Below are 24,969 nucleotides of genomic sequence, written 5' to 3'. Positions count from 1 at the left end.
CTTGTTCTCTCCCTCTTGTGAGGCATCCTATACCATCTGGATGCCCTTGCCTACTGAGAGCGCTGAGATGTGGCTATTTCATATAAAGTGTACTGGCTCATAATACAAAGAATGCTCTGATTAGAACACTACCTTAACTCCTTGTTAAAAGGACTCATCGCAGCTATGTGAATATTGGTTGCAGTTAGAATGTTAATTTTGGCCGTGGATATGCAGACTGGCTTCTGATGCCAACCACCTCCATGCAGAAACCTGTGCGTCTCCTACAGGCTTCATGTGGAGCCCATCAGCAGTGCTGCCAGGATCTTTAATTTTGGATTGTTACATCCCCCACAAAGAAAACTCAGTTTATGTTTAAGTAATGAGGTGTCAGGAGTACAGGTTGCTTCTTTCTTTCTCTTCTTCTTAAGGCAGCAGACAGGTGATGTAGCTTGGGGACGGCTGCCAAGGAGAAACACTGGTGATGAGGACTCCAATCTGCCAGGTCTTGATTAGGCCCCCTTTGCTTCCTGGCCTCTCAGTGCCACTTGTACCCTCACTCTTCTAGCTGGTAACTTTCCAGTGCTTTTTAGCTACTGTACGTGGCCTATTTTATTTCTTTGCCTCAGGTTTAGACAGGCAAAAGTCTGTGGTGCTGCTCAAGCTCAGCGGTAGGGGTCAGACCAGATTGCTCGGGTTCCAGGCCCACTGGTGGGGAGGTGCTGCAGCAGCTGGGGGCAGCAGGCAGAAAAAAACTGGGACAAGTGGGGGCATGCAGGGCACGGTCAGTCCTATTCCCTGTGGTGTGCAGGCTGAGTCTTAATGGATAGCTGCCAACTGTGTGGAGGAGAGCTTGTTGAGAGAACCTCTCTCTCTCTCTTTTTTTTTTTTTTCTTTTGAAAGGGATTTTTTTTGAATGAAATGAACAGATTTCGTGTTTGTGCATGTCTGCAGTATGGTTTGAAGCTTTTTTATTTTGATATCTAAATTTTTAAATTAAATTTTGAAGTTACAGACTGCATGGAAGTTTGGAAAGAAGCCACAAAGTTTGAATTCTTCAATCCTTTTTAAATCTCCAACTATAGCCTTAGTATCATTATGCCTTACTGTGCAGCGCAGTAATGTATTGCAGCCTGCTATTGCAGAGCTCATCTCAAGGAGTTTGTGCACAGCAGCACTGGGCAGTAACCCTTGAGCTGTGTTGCTGCCCTGACCACTGCAGCTGCTTCTACAGCAAAATGTAACCTCAGGTGTCTGTGCTGGGCTCTGCAAGTCCTGAGAAGCTGGGGAAAGCGCTGGAACTAACAAGCAGAAATGATTTAGAAGGAGATCTATAGCATGTGTGGATTGATGGATTAGGATTGGCTGAAGGTCCAAGTTTGGAGTGGCAGGGCCAAAAAGCTGGCTTTATTTCATGACTCTGCTAGATTTATCAGGTGCCTGTTAGTTAGGCAAAATGGCCAGTCACATATTCTGTATTGCTTCTACCATCTCTGCAGTGAAGCGACCTTTATGTGCTGCTACTTTTTCTCTATTTTCATATTTTGTGCCCACAGTAGATATTTGGCTGCATTCTTACTGCGCACAGGATGAAGCCTACCTTGGCAGTAGGGACTGTGCAAGCTTTGTAAAGGGCTTTCTGGCAAACATCCATTTTGATGTTTGTTCTTCCTTATCCATCATACCACCATTTAAAGGAGGCAGTGCTTTCTATTAAGTTCTTCAGTCATTATTTAATGGTGAAATGGAAAAGCATTCTGCTGCTGTCACTGTATAGGAGGAGAGAAGAACAACTGTCATAGGACAGGCTCATTAGAGGAGCTTTGGACCTGGCTCTCCTAGTAAAGTAGCTCCTTCTCTTATGTCTACTGGGAATGGAGGTCATCCCTCCAGAGGGGTTTGTCCATCACTTCTACCACCCCAGTAGCATCTCAAACTCATCTCTCCAGGAAAGAGAAAGCTTTGTTAGACACCAGATGAGGCTGACCAGAGAGTGTCATATAACAGCACGGGAAACATGTTGGAGCTTCTGCTGGGAAAGCCACCCAACTGTTTTAGGGAGACCCCCTGCAACCTAGCACATTGTTTAAATTTAATATATTTTGCATCATGCTAATAGCCACTAAGTGCTAGTGATAATATCTGCTGTTATGTAGCTGAAAGGCCTTTTTGGCCAAATACGGTTTTTAATTTAACCGAATAATTACATGGAATCATGTCATTCATATTAATACAGTTTAGACAATTGATATCTAGAGAAATGAAAAGCATTGGTAATCTTGTGTGAAGCAGAATTTATCATTTGAAAAGTGGAGACATATAAATATGCATGAAATGTTATTTACTAATTGAAAGTATGTAGTTTCTTAAATTATGCCAGTGCTTTTTCATAATAAGTAATAAACAAGCCAATTCTCCTTCAGTGCAGCAGCAAAAATAAATTGCTTCCTTGTGGTTGACTACACTGAAAGTCAGGTATATGATTACCTCCATCTTGTTTCCTACCCACCTGCAAATGTGCATATTATTCTGAAAATATCACATTGGCATATTGTTATCCTATTATGATATGAATTGCTGTTTACATCTCATTTCAAAATTAATTTTACATTCTGTAAGTTAAGGTAGGATTTGCTCTTTTCAGCTCAGAAGTCTAGGATTCTGAAAACAAAGGCTGTCTTCTACTGAAATTGCTAAAAAGTGATAGATGTCAAGTTCTTAAAATGTACTGTTTCAGCTTGACATCCAAACTTCTATTGCTCAGTGTCCTTAAGTGCTGTTTGATTTGCTTATATAAGGCTGTTAAAAAGGAACAATATTTCCAAATATCATAGCAAGATGCTGTCAGTTTTCTGCTGTGAATAACAAAGGTGAGGCCTAGAGAAGTGTCCTCTAGAGTAAATGATAGTGATACAGTCGAATAAACACAGAGATTATTTTGGGTTGTTTTGCCATATATTAAAATTGACACTAGTCTAAAAAACTGTAGCCAGCACATAACGTAATAAATCTGTATTTACACAGAGTGAAAGAAGATGGTGTTTATTCTGTAAACTCATAATTTGTGTAGGCTGTGTGCCTGATAGACTTAAAACTGGCTGACAGCCTAAGTAAATGAGTGGGAAGGGCAATATACCTTCCCATGGAATTGTGTGCAGGGGTCTCATACTGCAAAAATCATATGCATATGCCTTCACAAAAGGCATAATCTTTGTGATAACTTTGATTTTCTCTGCTAAAGAAAAAAAAGCACACCAATAACAACAAAACCAAAACAAACAAAACCCAAGATCACTATGATGTTTTAAAATAAAACAAATGTCAATGTTTTCCAGGGACCTTGTTTATTTATTAGTTTATTCTTGATTGAGTTAGTCTACAAGGGAAAAACATAAAATATAGTGGCATGATGTGTGTATTTTTGCTCTATTTGAAATTAATTTATTTTCTAGTCAAGCCACTCTGACTGCTTTCAACCAGAAACTTTTAATGTACTTCATTCATTTGGTTACCAGTGGGTCCCTGATCATGCTTTGAAATACTGGGGAGGAAAAGGGAAATTGCTCAAGAACATTTATTGTGCATTTTGTCTTGCAAAATGTCCATGTGGCTTGCTGGCAAGAAGCCATTAAGATTAATCTTGAATAGTGTTTTGGACAATATTCCTGTATGTCAATAATAAAGATAAATTTAAGGTGAATTATTAAATCAATCTACATCAACAGCTGGAAAGTATCAGGACAATTAAAGGAGATATTTCAGTGGATGATGCTCATATGCTTTATTCTCTGGAGAGCATTCCCAGGCTGCAGGTGGGAACTAGTGTTGGGAGCATCAAGATAGCCCTGAGAGACGTGAGGATACCCTCTTTACCCTCTTGTACTAAGATATTTTGATCTATTTTGATCTGGTCAAAACCAAAAGATTTCTTGGAGTCTCTGCTCATCCAAAATTGATTATACATGTAGTCCCAGCAAACCAGTGCTGAGGTCAATAAGGTTATGTCACCTTAGTGAGAACTGATTTTGGGGGGGGATAAGATTGTATCCTGTGTTAATTAATGTGCTCAAATTTGTTCACTGGCACAAAGGTGTGCCAGTTGTAATACCCTGAGTAAAAGTAAGCTGTTCACAGCAGATTACTTTGTCTTAAACAGGATTAAAAATTGGCATAGATCAGTAGTAAATTTAGTCTACTGGATTGATGTAAAAATACTTGGGCTGTTGAATGTGACCTGGCTTCCAGGCTCAGTTGAATGTGACCTGGCTTCCAGGCTCAGTTACATTACCCTGCCCTCTGCTTGGTTGACTGTAGGACAAAGCATTGGACACCTGGCTCTCAGAATGCTGTATATGAGGTAATGTTGACATTTTTGTACTATTTATTAGGTGCCATTATCTTTGGAAAAATTTTTATCAGACATGTTGAAGTTAGTAGCTGATTATATAGCAGGTCGTTTTTGAAAATTTAAATTATTATGCCAGTGCTTCTCTCCTTGAACTCATGCTCAAGTGATGTGTGAGAGAAGGAAAGGGGAAACAGGTTACAAGAGCAATCGTTTAGAAGGGGGATAGGGTCATTTCTGCTATTTCCAATTTCTCAGTCTGTGACATTTGAGAAAGATATGGTACCTGTCAAGGAATCTGTGATTAAACATTGTACAAATTTGAGATATATGCATGAGCTCATAATGCAAGAAATGAGAAAATTCCTGGAGAAGTGACTGTGGAAATATATATATATATATATATATATATATATATATATATATATAACTTTTATTTATAAAACAAAGCAAGTACTTAATCCTGACAAGCTATAAAAAACAGGTCATGTTTGTCAAATTAAGACAGATCTGAAAGCTAAGAATCTGCGTACATGTGTACAAGGAGCATGTCCACAAACTATGTTGCAAAACTCACTTTCACATTGGGGAGTACATCAGTTTTGCAACATTCCAAGGACAGATAATAGAATAATTAATTTGCATTTAACTATTAAGTTATTTGCAATGCTATACATTTTCATGTGCCCTTCACACTATCTGTGCATCAATATAGATATGTGCATGAATGGTGCTTGCATTGCAACTTGCTTAGGAGTTTATCCCTCATTTTCAAGACTAAAATTAACACATTACTCTTGGGTACTGTGTATCTCCTCTGGCAGGAAGAGGATGCGAAAAGTTACTACAGTGATGTGAAAATTCAGTTGTAATATTAATTATGGAGGGAAAACATGCTGTGTACAGTTACCTTTCTGTGGTTTCTTGATCTTTCCAACTGATATTCTTTACTTTATGTGAAACTTAAAAACTTCCAACTTTTAGTAAATTATATGCTGTCAAATCATCTCACTGCACCCTTTCACGGTGTCCCAAAAGCCAAAAAAATGTATAAGGGAAAAAGATGATCAGAATACAAAAAATAAGGATTCTTCGGGGGTGAATTGAGAAGTTTTCAGGGAGCATTGGCTTGATTTTGCTGGTACCATGCTTTACATAGAGTGAACAATAGGATTCTTTCCATAGGCTATTTTCAATCCAGTAGCTTCCCTGACTATAAGCTGTTAACATCCCCAAGTACCTCACTAAGAGCCATATTTTCAGACTTGGAAAACATTTTGTTATAGATGAACCTTTAGTCCAGTGGTAGGAATTGAATTATCAGGTCTCCTGGAGCCCAGTTCATTGTTCTATTACGTTACAAAAAAAGTAAGAAGTATATCACACAATTATAACTCAACATATTTCATTTGAAGATTAATAGCTTTTCGAATTTATCCTAAATTATGCTTGATCTTTTCTATCAAAGCAGACCAAATATGTTTATATTGCAATTTAGCAGCAGCAAGGTGAGATAGCCATATAAATGTGGATATTTGATTAGTTGCTTTATGTTCATATTTTCTCCTCATGCTACAGGAATACTACCTCTCACAGTGTAGTGATGGAACCATTTTCATAGTAGAAGACAGTCTACTGTCATAAACATACCATGCTAGCCAACATACATGTATATTTATTGCTCTGCATAATGGGCTAAAAATTAGTTTGATGTCAAAGTGATCTGTAGAGAAAGATTCTGCTGCCCTTCTATTGAATTACAGTCCACCCTAAGGAAACTTTCTAGACATTAGACTCAAAAAATAGTTCGTTGTTTGTTTTGTTAAAAAAAAATCTGCAGTAACATTATTTAGCATTAGCAACATTCCTATGCCAGATTTTCAAGGCATGGCCAGTAAGGCTCTGTATTGAGAGGCTGTAGGCACTTTAAAACACCTGCATTGTTACCTAAATATGATGCATAGTGATTTTATTTTCTATAAGAATTCTGCTGTGGTGCAGAATTACATGCAGCTCATGAAAGATGAGTTTTGAAAGAGATCTCCCTAAGTTGCCATTTCATTATGAGGTTAAAACTGCATTGGAACACTTCTGCTCACATCTAATAAATAAGCAGACAGAATACCTAAGCTACTGGCATTCTCTGCTCAGTGCCCTGCAGCTGCTGAAAATAATGATACAGCCCCAAAGTCACCCTGTACATTGGGATGAGCTATGCAACACACTTGGTCCTTTCTTAGCTGTATTGAATAGTTTAGCCACTAGAAAATTTCATCCTTCAACAGCCTCTGATAACGGTGATCAACATAGTAATTTATTTTCTGTCAGCATAACTGAAGTTCTTTTCCTTATAGGGAAGGCAAAAGAAACGTGGTAAGATGACAGCCAAGGGCTTTTTTCTTCCCCTAAAGCATTTTGCCTTTATTATTCTTGTCGTTACATTGTTATTTGCTCTTCAGTCCTGTATATTGTATAGGAGTCTGAGGAAAAAATGCTAATTTCACTTTCAGAGGCTTGGGGTTGAAGAAAACTTACCTCTGTCAGCCTTTTAAGGAAGTTCATAAGTATAAGAAAATACTCAAAGGGACTAATGATAGATATTCTTTGCTTACCAGGTACAGAACACTCTTTCTTCAATGTAGGAATGTACTTGCCAGATGATATTTTTTTTGTGAAGTGTTGACTGTAGCTCAGTTTTTTGGGAGAAAGAAGTGACTTTACATTTTCAATACTGTTCAGTTTGTATTTGAGAAAAGCCTTGATAGAACCTGCAAAATGAAAGAGACCCTTTCCCTTTTCCCTCTTCTCTCCTTTTTTCAAGGACTTTTTGAGTCCTTGAGCTTTAAAATAATACAGCGGGGTGAATGTATGGCTATAATTTGTCTATGGAAGTAAAGTTTTTGCTTTTGAATATAGAAACATACACATTAGTACACAGCACTGTATGGGTAATTCATATGATATTATGTGCATATATTTATATTTTTGGCGTAATATGGTGTAATTGAACAGACTTGTGCAACAGAAGTCGACATGCAAGTAGACAGGATTTACTTAGCCAAAAATCTAATTAGCATTTACCTGACTTCAGCATTTTCAAAATCAGATTCTATGCATAGCTAAATTATTCAAATGTATTCTGCTTTCCAGGTTTCAAGGTCACAGTAAGAAGGTAGCTATGCTTTTTCTTTTGTTACCATGTAAGTGGTCAGTAGCAACCTTCTATTAGACAAAATGAATACATAAACAGGCAAGTGGTCATCTCAAATAATTGCAAAGTAAACCAGAGCCTGAAGGAAACAAGTAATTTTTCTTTGTTTCAAGACAAAGTGGTTTTAAATATATTAAATGTATGTATATTGTGTCACATCTTTATGATGCTAATTGTGAAATTATTTTTGTAAATTCTATTTGAAAAAGATACATATTTTATTCAAAAAAAATATTTGAGTGAAACCTAATGTCACCTTGACTTAAGCCTGCTCAATGCAGCATGTAAACGAAACACTCATCTTATTCTCATTCTGACTACCAATGGCCTTTTTTGTCTGCAAAGGGGACAAAATTCACACGGTCTCATGACTGCAGTGCTGAAAAGAGCAAAGTCACAAAACCCTGCAGGATCCTTTGGTTTCTTAGCTGTGGGTATGTTTATTGAGGTCATTTACTTCAGGGTAGGTCTCTATCATACTTTGAGCAAGTTCAACGTAATCTTTTCCAAAAATCCAATCACTCAAACGAAGTCTGTGCTTTCTGTTGTATTAATAGTACCTCAAAGTTTGGTAACTTTGAATGTTAGTAAAGTGTCTTGTGCTTGGTGTGCAGAGACATATTGATAGAGATTAGAAATTAATAACAGTGGTTAGAGACATACAGTTATTTATCAGTTATAAAAATGGAAAGGTGTATGCTTTGATTAATAATAATCAAATAATCAAATAAGTGTTTTTCTTTACTGTCTCATGCTGTGTTATAAGATAGTCTGAATGTTAATCACAGACCCTTTTATAGGATACCTTATAGGAGATAACTGGAAGACTGGTGTTTGGAGAGAGAATAGCCGAAGATGAAGCACTGTGGGCAGTTCTGATTACAGACAAAGCAAGAAAGGCAGTGTATTTCCAGCCCCTTATGATTCTAAAGAGCTCTGTTGAATAACAGACTGCACTGTCTCCATCAAAGATCCATGAAGGTGAATGCTTCACTGCCAGAAATACTTATTTATATATGTGTATTCTGAACCATAAAGAGAACTAGGGCTTATTACAGTCTTTGCTTTAATCTTTGCTTTAATTTTTGAACAGCTAGGTGGTGCTGCTTGAATATTTAGTATTTATTTACTGTTTAGTATCATAATGTTAAGTTGAAGATGTTAACTCAGATGTATCAGATACAGAGAAAATGCAAATGTATTGCATGTCCCAAATGGATTATAATGGAAGTAAAAGGGTACACATTCTCTGCACTTCACCTACTTCTTCATTCTGTTAGGCCTGGTAAAGCCACAGCTGTATTGTTTCCAATACTCAAATGAACTAATTAAAAATTTGTAGTGTTTTTGTTGTGTAATACTCTGTGATGTAGTTACACGTGTGAAAGTGATGATGATGGAGAGAGACTGAGAGGTGTCAGTGAGCTGGGCCAGAATAGGAGGCAATGAGCAGACAAAGCTGCTGAGCTGTTCTTTGAATGGTCACAGCAACAGGGGGTTATAAATAGGATGTAATAGGCAATGTAAAACAGTGAAATAGGTGTGTGTAGGGGGGCACAATGGGAGAAATTTTGGAGAAATATCCCTATTGAGTAATGTAAGAAATGGGTTCGTGTGTTGATATTAAGGCCAGTTGGAAATAGGCCTTAAATTATTTATTTATTTATTTATTTATTTAGAAATAAATGAAAAATAACAAAAACTAATGTGAATTGGGAATGCCTGTGTAACTCAAGTCAGGTAGCTTATGTTAAAGAAGAACTGCTACTGAATGACTGCCATGTAGTAGGAAAATGAGAATTAGCAAGATCATGCATAAGCAAGTCAGATGCAGCAAAGCTTGGAAAGTTTAGTGCAGGATTGGGACAGTTTTCAGTTGTTCTAAATCACAAATAAGTGGTTATGTTGAGGGAATAGCAAATGATTATATCAGTACACTGTTTAAACAAGGGTACTCCAACTTCCTGAAATTAGTAATGACTTCATTTGTTCATAAGATCTTAAAGCATAAAGGGAAAAGGTAGCGGAATTCAGGTGAAGGTGTCCTAGCTCTTGGTGAGGCTCTGTTAATAGTAGGTACAGCAGCTAGGGAGCTGCCTTGTGAAATAGGAAGATGATCTTTCAGGCTGCACTATAGAAAGTCAGGGCTAAAACACATTCAAGGAACCTGCAATTTTCTGTTCATGTGTGAAAGTTTGCTTTCATATGCACTTCTCTTATACACTCTCTTTTAAAGCCATGCCTCAATTCCTCAGCCTTCTTAATCTTTAGTAGTTCTCCTCCAATGGCCTATGAGTGATGAATGCAAAAATATACTGTTATTACTATTGGAATCCCATTGAGAATATCCGATAATGAATTCCTTTTTTTTTGAGAGGCAGAGAATATGTGAAAATGGCACCATTTTAGTACTTCACTTTCAATATAGCTTTTCTATCTACAGGGGATGCCATTTATGTTTGTAACATTTCTTCTTACTGCTTAGCTGTAAAAATGCTACAGAAGACTAATACAATTATATGCTGTAGTATGATTTAAACTGCTGTGATTTATGGAAGATATTACTGAGTTGTCATATGAGTTTCTTCTGGAAGTACTATCCAAGCAGAAATGTTTTTGATAATATTTCAGCCATAGAATACTGATACTTATCAAATTCTCAGTTATATAACTAAATATAAGAAATCTATTTGTACATATAAATGTATGTACATGCATGCAAAAACATGTATGTAAAAAGTCCGGTGTCATTTGATAAAATACTACATCAAGCATCTCTAACATTTAAAGCAGAGCAACAGCCTAGTGCACACAGATTCTTTGGTGGTGTAAATTGCCATATTTTCCGTGGTCTCTAACTAAATTTATGCTGTCTAGATCATACAGAGCTAAGTCAATCTCCTTTCTCTATGGACAAGTATTGACATATATGTACCTCAGATGGTAATTTAAGGCTTGAAAACGTACTGCAGAGAGCTTCCTTGAGTTTCAAAGGTGCTTATATAGGTATGAGAAGAAGGAAAAGGAAGGAAGGAAGGAGGAAAGAAAGGGAGGAAGAAAGGAAGGAAGGGAGGAAGAAAGAAAGAAAGAGAGAGAGAGAAAGAAAGATCCACACTTATCTTTACCACAGGAAAAAAAAAATAAAATTCTTTAAACAGAAAATATCAAGAAATCTTGAGCTTTCATTAAGGATTGCTCTGTTTACTAGAGAGAGGATTGTGACTCTTCTGGCTTGTAAAAGATCATTTTAAGAGGTGCTGTTAACTTACAGCTTTCGTGCTGTTCTGTGGCAGTTTCATTGAATTCAGCTTGTTGAGATTTAATTATTTTTACACTATGTTTCCACCATTCATTTTGAAAGTTGGGAGTTTATAGGTTTTACTGCACATCTTAGAATTACAAAGAGAGCAATTAAGATGCAAAATAAGTCACTAGCTGTTGACTGTATAAATATTAAATAAGAGAAATGTGACATTTACTTTTGATTAAAAGTCAGAGGGTAGTCAAGAAAGGTCAAAAACTGCTGGTGTATTTGAAACACCTCTCTAAGTGGTCAGTCATATATATAGCGAAGTCTGGTGATAGCAGCTTCTTATTAGTTCTTGTAAGGCAGTTGTGTAAGCCTGGATTTGCAGCCCTCATAAACCTCCCAGAGATACTGTTAGTGCCGATTCATGAATTTCCAGAAATTCAGCACAGAAATAACAAGACCCTGTAGCAAATAATGGGAGGGAAAGAATTAATCTGTCACAGATTAATTGTTTGCCATGATGCTGAGCGTCTAAGGGGCAATCCTCAACCAAATTTCCTTCTCATCATGCAGGCAGTTCTCACTCTTGGTTTCTGTTCTTCCTCCTGTAGTAGGTTGTCCAGAGGTGCAGTTTAGTGGGTTTCTTTGCCTCATACTTAATGTAACTTTTCTCTGGGGAAGCTAACTGAAATCATACCCATGTTGGATTAAAGAAAATGTACTTGGATCTCATGAAAGTAATTTAACATTTCTGAATTGAAGAAAAAAATGATGTGAAAAGTAATTTTGTTTCCAAGTACCGGAAAAGGGCAAGTGGCCATTTTGATAGTTTTTCATGCTTACATAAAGGAGACATTTAACCTAAGAATTTTGTAGTATTTCAGCCTACAGGACTTGAAATAGTACATTTGCATAAAGCTATTTTTTTTTCTGTTCAAGCTTACCTTTTGTTTGCTGTCATCTTAAATGTGTAAGTGAAAATGCATCCGATCTGAGAAAACTGACACATTGCCCAAGAAAATTATCACATTGTTCACTTTATGATAAATTATTCCAATACAGACTGCTTCTAAATTTAATTTTTAGTGTCTTGTAGTTAAGGAGGGGTAGAATACTGTTACTAATGAGAAGCCCTTATGACATGGCCTCTATACATGTGGGAAGGGAATGAACCCTGAGCACAGGAGGGCAATTTAAGATAACCTGACAACAGCACAAATGGCAATTTGTGCTTTGGTATTTTTCTGCAAATACGCCTTGGTTGGAGGTTAAGATTAATGAGAGGAGAAAAGTTCTTCAGTATCCCAGAGCAATTTGTCCACTAGGTCACAGATTATCTGAGATTCTACCAAAGGGTAGTACTAAAACTCCTGAGAAGTTTTATAGCCTTCATCATTTTTATTAGTGGTTAATGATCTTTTTTCAGTGTCTCATTTGTAACATGGCATCATTAGGGTTCTCCATAGCACACAATGAATTACGTTTTTGTTTAGCTCCTGAAAGCTCACCCTGTCATTAACCTCTTGTGAGCCACATCAAATCCAACTCACCACTATTTGGCTCAGGTACTGTCCAGAACAGATACTTTCATCTGTTTTAATTTACCATCATGTCTGAAAACATATTGAATAATGAGAGCAAACATGTTTGATTTCGTTTATTCTTAGCAATGGCAGAAGATGTGTATACATTCTATTTTTTTTTTTGACCATAGATATATATTTATTTATCATAGAATCATAAAATGCTTTGGGTTGGAAGGGACCTTAAAGACCATCTGGTTCCACCTCCCTCCCATGGCAGGGACATCTCCCACTGCACCATGTTGTCCAAGGCCCCAGCCAGCCTGGCCTTGAACAGCTCCAGGGATGGGGCTGCCACAGCTTCTCTGGGCAGTCAGGGCCAGGGCCTCACCATCCTCAGAATAAATAATTTCTTCTAATATCTGATCTAAACCTAACTCTCTTTTAGTTTAAAACCATAACCCCTTGTCATATCACTCCACTCCCTGAAAGAGTCCCTCCCCAGCTTTCCTGTAGCCCCCTTTAGGCCCTGGCAGGCCACAATGAGGTCCCCCTGGGGCCTTCTCTTTTCCAGGCTGAACAACCTCAACAGCCTCAGCCTCTCTTCACAGGAGAGGTGCTCGAGCCCTGTGATCATCTTTGTGGCTCTCCTCTGGACTCATTCTAATACTTCCATGTCCTTTTTGTGCTGGTGCCCTAGAGCTGAGTGCAGGCTGCAGGTGGGGTCCCACAAGAGCAGAGCAGAGGGGCACATTCCCCTCCCTCACCTGCTGCCCACGCTGCTGTTGGTGCAGCCCAGGGTATGGTTGGCTTTCTGGGCTGCAAGCCCACACTGCCGGCTGAAGTCGGACTTCTCGTCAACCAATGCCCTCAGGTCCTCCTCAGGGCTGCTTTCAGTCCATTCTCAGCCTAACCTGTGTCTGTGCTTAGGATTGACCCAGCCCAGCTACAGGACTATGTTTAAAATAAAATACTCGAATCTCTTCGCTATCTGCAGCATGAACATACAATAAAGAATTTGGTTTTCTTTTCTAGAATAAATAGTTCACAAATCTTTATGCTGTGCTCACTCCTCTATGTCAGCCTGTCCTGTAGTATTGAATTAACTTTTATGTGACATTTAAGTTTAATCATTTTCACTTCTTCTCAGTACATCATTTAGTAATATGGAAATAAAATGAATTGCTAGAAAAAGATATTACAAACTTAACTGTTCAGAAATATCAAGCATACTTCACAATCAGTTTCTTCAGTGCGTGGAAGGACAGTATACAAAGTGATTGCCACTCTATATTTAAATGAAATGAACAACTTTTCAGTGAAATTTCTGATATAATGGTGCTTTAATGCTAGTATGTTGTTTCATACTATTTTCCCATTGATTTATTTACTAAGATCATAACATTATTTCTCTCTAAAATAGTTTTGAATCTACATTTTATCAAACACTGGAGCTGATAACATGTAAATCAATTTAATATGGTATATTAATTATCATAATTGGTATAGTTTTTCCCTAACAAAATTTTGAACTGTATGGAAACCACTAAATACCTACTTTTATGTAATAGGACATTATTATTACATGCCAGTAGTATATATTCTGCTGAAAGAGTGTAGGGGCTGTTTTGGAAGAGGCCTGGTGGATTTTTTATTTTTTTATACCAATAGTCTATTTTAATACATATTTTTGTATTACCAGGAAACAGAAATGGAAATTCAAATACATTTGATAATCTTTACAAAATATGACAAGAAATCAAAATGAGTCCAAAGGAAATTCCTAATTTAGGAGAAGTCACTAATGTTGGTACTGAAGAAGAATTAGGTTAACTTGGTCAGAATTACATGAAGAAACTTTCTCGCAAGCAGCAGGGGAAATACTGCTGAAGAGCTGTTGGTCTGTCATATTGGGTAGTACTGAAATAGGCAGAATCAGGTAAATAAACCTCTTTGCTAGATAACTCTACTGAAACCTAAACTTGTGCAACTGCTGCTCCAAATTTACTTCAACATGTGCTTATTAAAGATGCTGATTTTCTGGTAATGCAATCCTGCATATCCTATGTATGAAAGAAGGAAAGATAGAGTTAACTGTACTGAAGACTACAAAAGGTTATGCAAAGTCTTTTGCTTGAAATATATATATATAGAGATGTGTGTGTACATAACTTTCTTTATAACTCCTGATGTCCATCTCAAATGCCTAAAATATGATTTCAGTCAAAATTTGTAAAGGCAAAGAGAAACACTTTGATAAAAAAAATACAAGACTTTTTGTTCAGAACTTTTAATTACAAATCAAGTGCCAGTCTAGAGACCAATATTTGCACAATAAACTGTTTTCTTTCCAATTAGAAATTGTAGAGTCTGGAGAAAGGAGTTAGGCAACTATAAAGTTTTCCTGATGTCTGAGCCATACACAGTAAATGCTTCCTATGACTAAGGTTTCTTAAACCAGTTCCTTCTGTCAAGGAGAAATGAAATCCTCTGTAAGATTTCTTCATCAGAAGATACCCAATAGTCAATGTAAGGAAAAGGTTGCATTTTTTTTGGTAGGTTTGTTCCTCTCCTGTTTGGATGCTGCACACCCTTTTCTTTCAGCCCCCAGCTGTCTTAGTGCCAACAGCACTGAAACTGAATAGCAAATTGGCTGTTATTTTCTGTTTAACAACCCCTGAAGCTGACCTGCTGCTAAAATACATTCTAATTAGGTGCCAAAAGATGTAGTCTTGTTGTTTTCAGCTTTTCTAATATACTCACCTTCTATCTAAAAATCCCCCAACCCCCCTCATTTTGTCTGAGGGACCCCCCTATGGTGATCACTATATTGCAAGAAACTTTCTTGGAATGTATGTCAGTGTTATGTGCACAGAAGCAGGGTTAGGTTGTCACAGTGATGATGTGTCTATCCCAAAGGGGCTAGACTTCAGGTTTTACCCAGCGTGTTCAACCAGCTCTTCTCATTTTCTCTTCCTGGTGACATACTGCAATGACATGCTTCTTTCTTTCTCTTACTTCTGTTGAGCACTTTCGATTTGGAACTGGTCATCTCTCCTTTCAGATTTTTAAAAACATTTGTAGCCTCAGAAACATAGAGGAGAAAAAACAAAAACAAACAAACAAAAAAAAAAAACAACACTTGACCATTTGTATAGGTGTTTTTAATGTCTTTTTGTTTCCCCATCAATGTGTATAAGGTTCCTCCAGCCCCCTGTCAGCAGCTGTAATGTGGAGAGGCTGCTTTACTCTAAATTTGGGTCAGAAACCACTCCACAGCAGCTGAATTCTCTTGGATCGAATGAAGTTTTTCTACAGATGGAACTAGGAGCTGCTATAAGGCTCAGTCCGTCAGCAACGGCATGCTCAGGGCCAAAGGGAAATTCTATGGTGTGTTTCTTGTGCATGTGATCTCCCTGTCATGGAGTTGTCTCCAACAATGTCCTTTGTTGTTGACAACATCAATCATCTCTTGTTAGGTTTGGATACAGGAGGAAGGGGGCCAAGCTGCAGAAATCCTAGGCATCTGATAGAGGGTGAAGAGCCATACAAAGACAGTATGTGCTAGGAGCAGCAAAGAGCAATGTTTCATCTATCACAAACTTAATTACCTCACTGGCAAATCTTGCCCCTTTCTATTGAACTCTATTGAACCTTTTACTTGATCTTTCTATCCTCGTTTTTCATCCCTTGCTACTTCTTACTTTATATATCTTTTGAGGCTCAGTCTTACTGTATGGGATGCTGATTTTAGTCATGTAGAGAACAAATATATAGTAATATGATCTCTCTGTTTCTGAAGAACTCTGAGTGATGAGGATGCTGAATCCTTTTCCTATTTAACACATCTCCATGAACATCCATCAAATTGTTCATTTTATCTAGAGCCTGAAGCAAGGAGAGCTTGTGAATGAAGCTCCCAGTCCATGATGCAGAGCACGATCAGAGCTTTTCCATACTGTATACCACCATTTCCCTGAAGGGAGATAAAGACTGATACATGAAGAGCTCTTTAAAATAAATGAAGTAATTAATCAATCTTTGGTAAATTGTGGGTTTGGTCCAGAAATAGCACAGGCAGACTAAGTATTCAAACCTTTTTCCTGTTTGGATAGGACTTTTAAAACATACATTATTAAAAATGTGTACATACAAATAAACAAAAATGTGTGTATGTTATTAACTATTCTAAAGTAAACAGGAGATTTTTCTATTAAGCATCTGTATAGTTTGAATGGAATTCCTGAACTAAAGAAAAGCAGAGACAGGGCTTATCCATATTGTTGCTTATCCATATTTTTCTCATCATGATTTATTAGTTTCATTTTTGTACCCATAAAAAGCTTTTGTAGTGGAAAACATAAATATTTAAATGACAGAAATGTGTCTAGATGAGAAAGACTTAGGCTATAACAGTTTGGCTGAAGACCATCAGCAATGATATTTTGATCATGCATGAGATGTTACAGAACTTGTTAAAATATCTGGATGGACTTATATTCAGATCAAAAAAAAAAAAAAAAAATAAATTCCCAAACATAGTCTCGGATTAAAAAAAAAATAAATTAAAGTTGAAATCCCAAATTTCAACTATGTAAGTTGAAAAACCCTCTCCTAGGTTTCAATACAACTGTGAATCTAAATTTTAGGTTTTGCAAGAGGTTCATAGAAGTTGTGAATTATAATGATTTTTTTATAGTAACCTGCTAGTGAATTTAGTGCTGGAAACCAAAGGTAAAGGTAAAGCATGTTAGAGCTATTTAGCTTTGGAACGTGGTTGTTTTCAGATGTTTTTGGCTAGTACAGAATCAAATCACATTTTGACTGACTTACTTACCAAGCAATATAGCAACAAGAAAAGGTTATATCATACTGCTAGTTCACACAAACTCAGAGGAGTGGTTTTATTATTATTATTATTACTTGGTTTTAGAATGGTTCTACTTCATTTTCTTTTTTCCTCTAGACAAACAGATTTGTCTAGAGATTTGTTCAACAGAACATTATTTGATAAAGCTCTTTCAAGATCTAAAGCATCTAGAATAATGTGAGAATAGGTTGTATTGAGACATTTCTTTTGTACCAATACCATTGCAGTAATGGAAAGAAACAGCTTTATTTCATGCATGCTGCAAAAAATACACATAAGGCTAAAGCATAGGTATGATGAAAATGGAAACAGATGAGCAGAAAGCATTATAATCAATGATGAGTAATGTACAGAGATGCATGTTACAGGTTGGCAGAGAACTTCTCTCTGCAAAGTTACTTTTGATGTGGCTGGACAAGACTAATTTAGCTTGACTGAAGCCCCGTGTTGTTTGAATAGACTTTACTAGTATAAATATTTCTATGAAACAAACATCATCACCTTGTTCAGCTGCTTTTGGATGGGGTCTTTTTCTGCATGTCTATGTTTTCACTTCTCAGTGACATACTACAAATATAGAGACTTCTGATTTGTCTTGTTGAAACATCAATGAACCAACAACTTGAAACATATTTTTTAATGATTAATTTGGGATCCCATTAAACTTTTCAGAAGAAAAGATCAAGTTGATGCTTAGAGGAAGTAGTAGCTTTGTTTGTAGCTGATTTTAAATATAGGTTCTCAAAACAATCTGATGCCATTTATTGTGTTCTAATACTAAAATGTTCCCCAAGATCTTATGACTGCTAACAGAATAATAATAACAGATAGATATTTAAAACTTCTTTATTAATTTATCTACCAAACACAAGACAGTTATGAATACTGGTTCATTAAGCTTTGCAGTGCCATTTGTAATAGGCAGATGCATGTATCTTCATAAGACAGCTTGCAGGAGCACACAAGGAGCTTTCCATGAGAGGTAACAGTAAATTGATTAGGAACAGAATTCACATGTAAAACTATAACAGTGTTTGATTAAATATTGTATGAACACAAAAAGATTTGAATTTAGTGCTTCTAACATCAAAAATTCAGAAATAGATTTTGTGTGTGTGTTGTACTGCCCAGAAAAGATTACACTGGAAACACTACCAAATACTAATGAAGATGTATAATGTTGTTAGCATAGTCATTATTGGTACAATGACCTTTGAAACGAACTGTTTCTTGGCCGGAAAGGTTCTGAAGATGAGGTAGTGCTAGAACAGTACATGCATTTAAAATGAGAAGGAATTGCTGGACATTTTGAATTTTTGTAGAGCAATCTTCTATGTAATGTGTTATGATATACATTAGACTTCATAGTTTTCCTAAAAAGATATGAACTTATTGAAAATATCAGATAACTGCTAGAATGATGATCACAGAGTCACAGAACTGAAGGGGTTGGAAGGGATCTCAAAAGATCATCGGGTCCAACCCCCCTGCCAAAGCAGGTTCCTCAGAGGAGGCTACCCAGGTAGGCATCCAGACGGCCCTTGAATATCTCTAGAGAAGAAGACTCCACAACCTCTATGGGCAGCCTGTCCCAGTGCTCCGTCACCCTCACCGTGAAGAAGGTCTTTTGCATGTTGGTGCGGAACTTCCTGTGCTCCATCTTGTGGCCATTGCCCCTTGTCCTGTCCCCACAAACCACTGAAAAAAGGTTGGCCAAATCCCTCTGTCTCCCACACCTCGGGTATTTGTACACATTGATGAGATCCCCTCTCAGTCTTCTTTTCTCCAGGCTGAACAGACCCAGGTCTCTCAGCCTTTCTTCACAGGGAAGATGCTCCAGGCCCTGTATCATCTTTGTGGCCCTCCACTGGACTCTTTCCAGAAGATCCCTGTCTTTCTTGTTCTGGGGAGCCCAGACCTGGACACAGTACTCCAGGTGAGGCCTGACCAGGGCAGAGCAGAGGGGGAGGATCACCTCCCTTGACCTGCTGGCCACGCTCCTTTTAATGCACGCCAGGATCCCATCGGCCCTCTTGGCCACCAGGGCACACTGCTGGCTCATGGTCAAGTTGTCGTCCACCAGGACCCCCAGAGCTTCTCCTCAGAGCTCCTCTCCAGCAGGTCGTCCCCCAGCCTGTACTGATACATGTGGCTGTTCCTTCCCAGGTGCAGGACTCTACACTTGCTCTTCTTAAACCTCATTTGGTTTCTTCCTGCCCATCTCTCCATCCGGTCCAGGTCTCGCTGAATGGCAGCACAGCCTTCTGGCGTGTCAGCCACTCCTCCCAGCTTTGTGTCATGGGCGTACTTGCTGAGGGCAGACACTATTCCCTCATCAAGGTCATGGATGAAGATGTTGAACCAGACCGGACCCAGAACCGACCCCTGGGGAGCACCGCTAGTCACAGGTCTCCAGCTGGACTCTGCTCCGCTGATCACCACCCTAATAATAATGATAAGCTTTTAGGTTTACATATCATTTATCATAAATTCTTTATACTGTACCAGGAAATATTATAGGAAACTTGGTGTGAAATGAAGACTAATTTTTCTGATATATGATCTATGACAACATAGATTTGCATAGATTAGAAGAAAGTGCCAAAGTGGTGATATTTTGCATGTACGCAGAAGTGTCTAAGCTAGATTTTATGTGCAAAATCAACCTGAGATTCGCAGAAGTCTTGGGAAGAGTTTAAAGCATGTGTTTCTTGTTCTTAATTCTTTTAAAAAATATAAAAAAAAGTTAGTACTAAAAAGACCCCACTCCTTCCCTCCCCCCTTTAAGGAGTTTTCAAACACTCAGACATGCTTATTCTTTGGGAATCTCCTGAACAGATCTTTCAAGCACTATTAACTGAGCAGAAAATAGAAATTGTGGCAGTGCTAGGCAGGCGACATAGCAAAACCTGTAACAGATCCAACAGCATGGAACTTTCAAAATAATCTTTGATTAAGAGGTTAATAGGATTTATGAACCCTTGTAACTTGAATTCTTGTAACGATTCCCATTATAAGTAGCACAGACATACATCAAATGCTTCAGGGGCTGATTTTGTTTGTGTGACGTGTGGAAAGCAAACTCCACCATCAGTAAGATTGTAAAGTAGGTATGTTTATTCAGCGTGGGGTGGCACCAGTCGTGTGCACCCCAATGTGGCACTTGCCTTGGTTTTATGTGGTGAAGAGTTACATATGCATGAAGTTTCTCGAGACGCCTATACATATGCATGACCTATCCCCTCTTTGTATTAAAATTAGTTGCAGGGAGTCATTTTCATAGATTCCTCCTATCCACACTTGAGCAGTGTTTTCTGGTAGTGGTCACCGGGGGTCATGGGGATGAAGATTAGTGAGTCTTCCTCATCACCGCTGGTTGACCTCTCATCTCAGCGCAGACTCATAAGCTTCTCAGCTTCTGCTTAAACTGCAGATTCGGTTCCAGTTGGTTCTTGAAACGTGTTTCCTGTTTGCTATCAGGAAATGTTTTTTGTGAGGAATCCCCGAATTTCCTGCCTCAGTTTCTTTGCACAATAGGTAGCGGAAGATATAGCATGTGTCCCTTACTTGTCTTACCTACTGAAATCCTTTTGGCTTCCTTTCACATGCTCATTAGCCTATCTTATCTACTAAAATTCTTTCAGCCTCCTCTCATGTGAATGTCCAAAAGTTTACAAGCTTATCCAGGGCACGTGCACATCTTTTGAACTGGAGATTGGGACTTAAAATCTTCGAGAATGTTTCTCTAGAGATTTCTGGCACTTCTAGTTTGGGTCAATACTTCTGTCTTACCCTGACTGTAGCCCTGCCACTCATCTTGGGGGGTTAAAGTATAAAGGTGGGTTTAGATGAAAATGCCCCCCACCAGCCAACAAAATGAAAATATTCAGAATAGCTGAATAAATTTTCAGAATCCACAGTACAAGTAATTCAGATTTGTTTTAAAAAATAAACAAAATACTTCCACACACAGTGCAGAACTTGTACAGACAGTTCTCCTTTATTCTCATGAGTAATGTAGCATTTGTGCATAGATAGAAAATGCACAAAAGTTTAATTCTGCAGTGTTCTGTGTCTAATGCTCTAATAATGCGGAATGGATTATATTCCTGTGTGGTTTCTTGCACATTCAGCTCTGGTCCTAAGCAAACGTAAGATGGAGTTTCAGGCAAAATATTGATATTCTAGCTTCTTGATGGAAGTATGCAAATGCTAGATAGAAGATTGCTATGCAGAAGTTCTGCATCCACTAAAGCATCAGACTGCAGCATTTTATTAAATGCAAATAGATAAAGTAGAAACTGTAAATTGATTGGCTTTGGTGTGCTTCAGAGGAGGGCAGGGGAAGATTGCTTGCTGATGGTGGCAGTGGTGGGGGAAATAGCTAACTTGTATTCAGAGGGGATTCTTTATATTGATCAGTGGCTAGTTATACTGCAATGGAAGTAAGTGGTTTGAACTGGGGCCAGTAGATCAAGGCAGACAGCCAGATCTCTAATAAATAGCTTCATAAATGGTACTGGGTAAATGAAATGATTTGAAATCTCTGCAAATGATGCCTTTCATATCCAGACTATAAGGGAAATACGCTTTTACATTCTCAGATATGTGTTTTAAAGATATAAATCCTTGCTGCTCTTGGCTGTGATGTATATATTTTGTAGGAAACAGAAGGAAAAGCACAAAAGGAGGATCTATGTTTTCACCATAATCTATTTGCAGTAAGGATGCTTTGGTGCACAGATCTTGAATTCTTTCTTTCAGGAGCTACTTGAAAGCAAGTAGTACCTTGGACAACTTGAATGTATCAGTCATGTTTTGTGATAGCTGTATCTTAAAAAGGTGTAGTGTTTCTTCTCATGGAAGTTCAGAAGTGAAGCTAACTTTATTTAAATACCTCAGGAAAAATAGTGCTTGTGGAAATATGGGGGAGAATGCTGCCCAGAGAAGGCTGGGGGTGTCACTAGAGCTCAGAGAAAAGGCATGCAGAGTATTTGTCAAAAAAGCTCTTTTTTGAATCTATAAGGTGGAGAGCAAATTCTGGAGGCAGTGTGGAAAAACACTAGAAATCAACACTGAAGGAACAAGCATTTATCATTTAGTTTTCAATGCAAACCACTAAAGGATTGCCCATCCCTGAAGTGAGTAACTATCTGTTCTGCAACAATGGTTTCCTCTAACATTTGTATCTCGCTCAAGGCTAATCAGGGGAAGCTTTATAAATTGTTGAAGTCACTTTATAGCATATTTAGAGCTCATTTCACAGCAGTTTAAGGGGCTACACTGATGCTAATAACCTTCTGTGTTTCTTAAGCATTTATGATTTTAAAAATTATAAAACATCTGTAACATTTTAGAGTTATTTCTAAAAATAATACGGTAAATCTAATCATTATGTAATCATTACCAGATAAAAAATCCCAGTGCTGTAAAGGCCCGTTTTCCAGTACTGCCCAACGTTTCGTATATTTGGGAGAGTGTTTCATGCTAAAAACCCCACGAGAAATCACAGAATCACAGAATCACAGAATTGTCTAGGTTGGAAGAGACCTCCAAGATCACCTAGTCCAACCTCTGACCTAACACTACCCAGTCCTCCACTAAACCATATCACTAAGCTCTACATCTAAATGTCTTTTAAAGACCTCCAGGGGTGGTGACTCCACCACTTCCCTGGGCAGCAAATCACAGAATCACAGAATCACAGAATTTCTAGGTTGGAAGAGACCTCAAGGTCATCGAGTCCAACCTCCAACCTAACGCTAACAGCCCTCCACTAAACCATATCCCTAAGCTCTACATCTAAACGTCTTTTGAAGACTTCCAGGGATGGTGACTCCACCACTTCCCTGGGCAGCCTGTTCCAATGTCTAACAACCCTTTCAGTGAAGAAATTCTTCCTAACATCTAACCTAAAACTCCCCTGGCTCAACTTAAGCCCATTCCCCCTCGTCCTGTCACCAGGCACGTGGGAGAACAGGCCAACCCCCACCTCGCTACAGCCTCCCTTGAGGTACCTATAGAGAGCGATAAGGTCACCCCTGAGCCTCCTCTTCTCCAGGCTGAACAAGCCCAGCTCCCTCAGCCGCTCCTCGTAGGACTTGTTCTCCAGGCCCCTCACCAGCTTCGTCGCCCTTCTCTGCACCCGCTCAAGCACCTCGATGTCCTTCTTGTAGCGAGGGGCCCAAAACTGAACACAGTACTCGAGGTGCGGCCTCACCAGAGCTGAGTACAGGGGGACGATCACCTCCCTCGCCCTGCTGGTCACGCTGTTCCTGATACAAGCCAGGATGCCGTTGGCCTTCTTGGCCACCTGAGCACACTGAGGCCTGAAATCCTGATCAGGACAGAAGAAACTTCATTGGTTTGTGACAGCAGCTCTTCTGTTTTGCTAAGCTGATAAGTTGTAATAGGTTATAATTTCTTTGGTCTCTTTAGCCACCTGAAATTAAGAGCAATTAACCAGAAGACAGCTCCTTGCTTTCTGCCCACTTTTAATATAGCTAGTTATAACTCTGTGTTCAACTATCAAAACCATTTAGGAATGAGCAGTGCTGAACACTCCAGAAATCCAAGTCATTTATAAAACACTCATGCTATATGAGGAGATAAAGTTAGCCTAGATCCTTTTAAAAATAATTTAGTTGCAAATTCCCATTGGCAAAACAGAAGGCAATCTCTCTGAATGATGTAAAACCTTGTTATTGAAGCAACAGTTCCATCTCTGAAGATATTTACGTACTTTCAAGCATTAACTGTCTGTATATGTAAGTGATGTCCCCAATAACACTAGTGAACCAGGCCTCTCACTGTTTCTGTTGGAGGGGAGTGAAGCACAATGGGGTTTTATTGATTAGGTTAATTGGTTGTTGCCTTGTTTGACCCATCTGTGACTTGCTGGGATCTGCCTGGTTGCTGCAGATTCTCATTCAAGACCTCAAATGCCTTAAATTCTTGATAAAGTAACTGCATCTGTGGCATTTCTCTTAGTCCATGTAGTTATATTTTTCCCTAACCACCACAGGGTGTGTGGAGGTAAAGGATGAAAGTAGAGACCCTTATAAGACCCAAAGACCAGTGCCCAGAATGTCTGCTAAGTCTCTTCAGACACTGTGAAAAATTCAGAGATGCTCATTTTTGGATTGTGATTACTGTCGATTCACTATTTCCTGACATGTAAATGTGTATACACTTTTTCTTGATGACAGGTATTAGTAGTTTATTCATTTTCTTTTCTTTTTTTTTTTTTTTTTTTTTTTTTTTTTTTAATTTATTTCTACATAGCAATCTTTTAGCCTTATATCTGTAAAATACTATGAATGTTCTGCATTCTCAGTACCGCTTACTAATCCTTGAACACTGAGTTTGGAGCTGCACAGTAGAAACCTTGAGTTTATCGAGGATCTAACCCAAAAGTTGTAGTTAATGTCCACTGAGTCAAAATGTAACATTTCACATAAATACTGGCCTAATAAATTTTCTTTGCTGTATGTGTGGGGTTATAACATAATGTAGCTGCATTTTTTATTTTTTAACATTTGCGTTGATATGAGAATTGGGTTCTGTTCACCACCGTGGTGGCAACGTGCCTAATAGTGCTGGGTTTGATTGAATAAATGTATTGAATAATACTGGGATGGCAAATAATACAATTCTCCAGGTCTGCAGCTGTTTCAGCTATGGCGCTTATTAGAATTTCTAGTTGTATTCATGTCATGAACTGTATGCACAAATTATACGTCCTTATGAAACAGTTAATGGTTGAGAATATTCAAAACACTTTTTGTCTAG

Source organism: Netta rufina (genome assembly GCF_964035555.1).
Source record: "Netta rufina genome assembly, chromosome: 14".
NCBI classification, from domain to species: domain Eukaryota; kingdom Metazoa; phylum Chordata; class Aves; order Anseriformes; family Anatidae; genus Netta; species Netta rufina.
This window is presented reverse-complemented; position numbering follows the sequence as displayed.